General features: G+C 39.6%; 1 pseudogene; it reads left to right on the plus strand.

The window, feature by feature from the left end:
* The first annotated feature begins 3 nt into the window (after window positions 1-3).
* LOC108458941 (protein Ycf2-like) overlaps window positions 4-2,500 on the plus strand; it is a 2,909-nt pseudogene continuing 412 nt past the window's right edge.

Here is a 2,500-nt window from a genome sequence, read left to right on the forward strand (position 1 = left end):
CTTCTGGATAGGTATCCTACATCTGAACTGAATTCTTTCTGGTTAAAGAATCTCTTTCTAGTTGCTCTGGAACAATTAGGAGATTCTCTAGAAGAAATACGGGGTTCTGCTTTTGGCGGCAACATGCTATGGGGTGGTGGTCCCGCTTATGGGGTCAAATCAATACGTTCTAAGAAGAAATATTTGAATATCAATCTCATCGATATCATCGATCTCATAAGTATCATACCAAATCCCATCAATCGAATCATTTTTTCGAGAAATACGAGACATCTAAGTCATACAAGTAAAGAGATCTATTCATTGATAAGAAAAAGAAAAAACGTGAGCGGTGATTGGATTGATGAGAAAATAGAATCCTGGGTCGCGAACAGTGATTCGATTGATGATAAAGAAAGAGAATTCTTGGTTCAGTTCTCCACCTTAACGACAGAAAAAAGGATTGATCAAATTCTATTGAGTCTGACTCATAGTGATCATTTATCAAAGAATGACTCTGGTTATCAAATGATTGAACAACCGGGACCAATTTACTTACGATACTTAGTTGACATTCATAAAAAGTATCTAATGAATTATGAGTTCAATACATCCTGTTTAGCAGAAAGGCGGATATTCCTTGCTCATTATCAGACAATCACTTATTCACAAACTTCGTGTGGGGCTAATAGTTTTCATTTCCCGTCTCGTGGAAAACCCTTTTCGCTCCGCTTAGCCCTATCTCCCTCTAGGGGTATTTTAGTGATAGGTTCTATAGGAACCGGACGATCCTATTTGTTCAAATACCTAGCGACAAACTCCTATGTTCCTTTCATTACAGTATTTCTGAACAAGTTCCTGGATAACAAGCTTAAAGGTTTTCTTATTGATGATATCGATATTGATGATAGTGACGATATTGATGCTAGTGACGATATTGATGCTAGTGACGCTATTGATGATAGTGACGCTATTGATCGTGACCTTGATACGGAGCTGGAGCTTCTAACTATGATGAATGCGTTAACTATGGATATGATGTCGGAAATAGACCGATTTTATATCACCCTTCAATTCGAACTAGCAAAAGCAATGTCTCCTTGCATAATATGGATTCCAAACATTCATGATCTGGATGTGAATGAGGCGAATTACTTATCCTCGGTCTATTAGTGAACTATCTCTCCAAGGATTGTGAAAGATGTTCCACTAGAAATATTCTTGTTATTGCTTCGACTCATATTCCCCAAAAAGTGGATCCCACTCTAATAGCCCCGAATAAATTAAATACATGTATTAAGATACGAAGGCTTCTTATTCCACAACAACGAAAGCACTTTTCACTCTTTCATATACTAGGGGATTTCACTTGGAAAAGAAAATGTTCCATACTAATGGATTCGGGTCCATAACCGTGGGTTCCAATGCACGAGATCTTGTAGCACTTACCAATGAGGCCCTATCGATTAGTATTACACAGAAGAAATCAATTATAGACACTAATACAATTAGATCTGCTCTTCATAGACAAACTTGGGATTTGCGATCCCAGGTAAGATCGGTTCAGGATCATGGGATCCTTTTCTATCAGATAGGAAGGGCTGTTGTACAAAATGTACTTCTAAGTAATTGCCCCTTAGATCCTATATCTATCTATATGAAGAAGAAATCATGTAACGAAGGGGATTCTTATTTGTACAAATGGTACTTCGAGCTTGGAACGAGCATGAAGAAATTAACGATACTTCTTTATCTTTTGAGTTGTTCTGCCGGATCGGTCGCTCAAGACCTTTGGTCTCTACCCGGACCCGATGAAAAAAATGGGATCACTTCTTATGGGTTCGTTGAGAATGATTCTGATCTAGTTCATGGCCTATTAGAAGTAGAAGGCGCTCTGGTGGGATCCTCACGGACAGAAAAAGATTGCGGTCAGTTTGATAATGATCGAGTGACATTGCTTCTTCGGTCCGAGCCGGGGAATCCCTTATATATGATGCAAAATGGATCTTGTTCTATCGTTGATCAGAGAAATCTCTATGAAAAATACGAATCGGAGTTTGAAGAAGGGGAAGGAGAAGGAGTACTCGACCCGCAACAGATAGAGGAGGATTTATTCAATCACATAGTTTGGGCTCCTAGGATATGGCGCCCTTGGGGCTTTCTATTTGATTGTATCGAAAGGCCAAATGAATTGGGATTTCCCTATTGGGCCGGGTCATTTCGGGGCAAGCGGATCATTTATGATGAAAAGGATGAGCTTCAAGAGAATGATTCGGCGTTCTTGCAGAGTGGAACCATGCAGTACCAGGCACGAGATAGATCTTCCAAAGAACAAGGCTTTTTTCGAATAAGCCAATTCATTTGGGATCCTGCGGATCCACTCTTTTTCCTATTCAAAGATCAGCCCTTTGTCTCTGTGTTTTCACACCGAGAATTCTTTGCAGATGAAGAGATGTCAAAGGGGCTTCTTACTTCCCAAACAGATCCTCCTACATCTATATATAAACGCTGGTTTATCAAG

Source organism: Gossypium arboreum, unplaced genomic scaffold (assembly GCF_025698485.1).
Source record: "Gossypium arboreum isolate Shixiya-1 unplaced genomic scaffold, ASM2569848v2 Contig00285, whole genome shotgun sequence".
In the NCBI taxonomy this organism is placed as follows: domain Eukaryota; kingdom Viridiplantae; phylum Streptophyta; class Magnoliopsida; order Malvales; family Malvaceae; genus Gossypium; species Gossypium arboreum.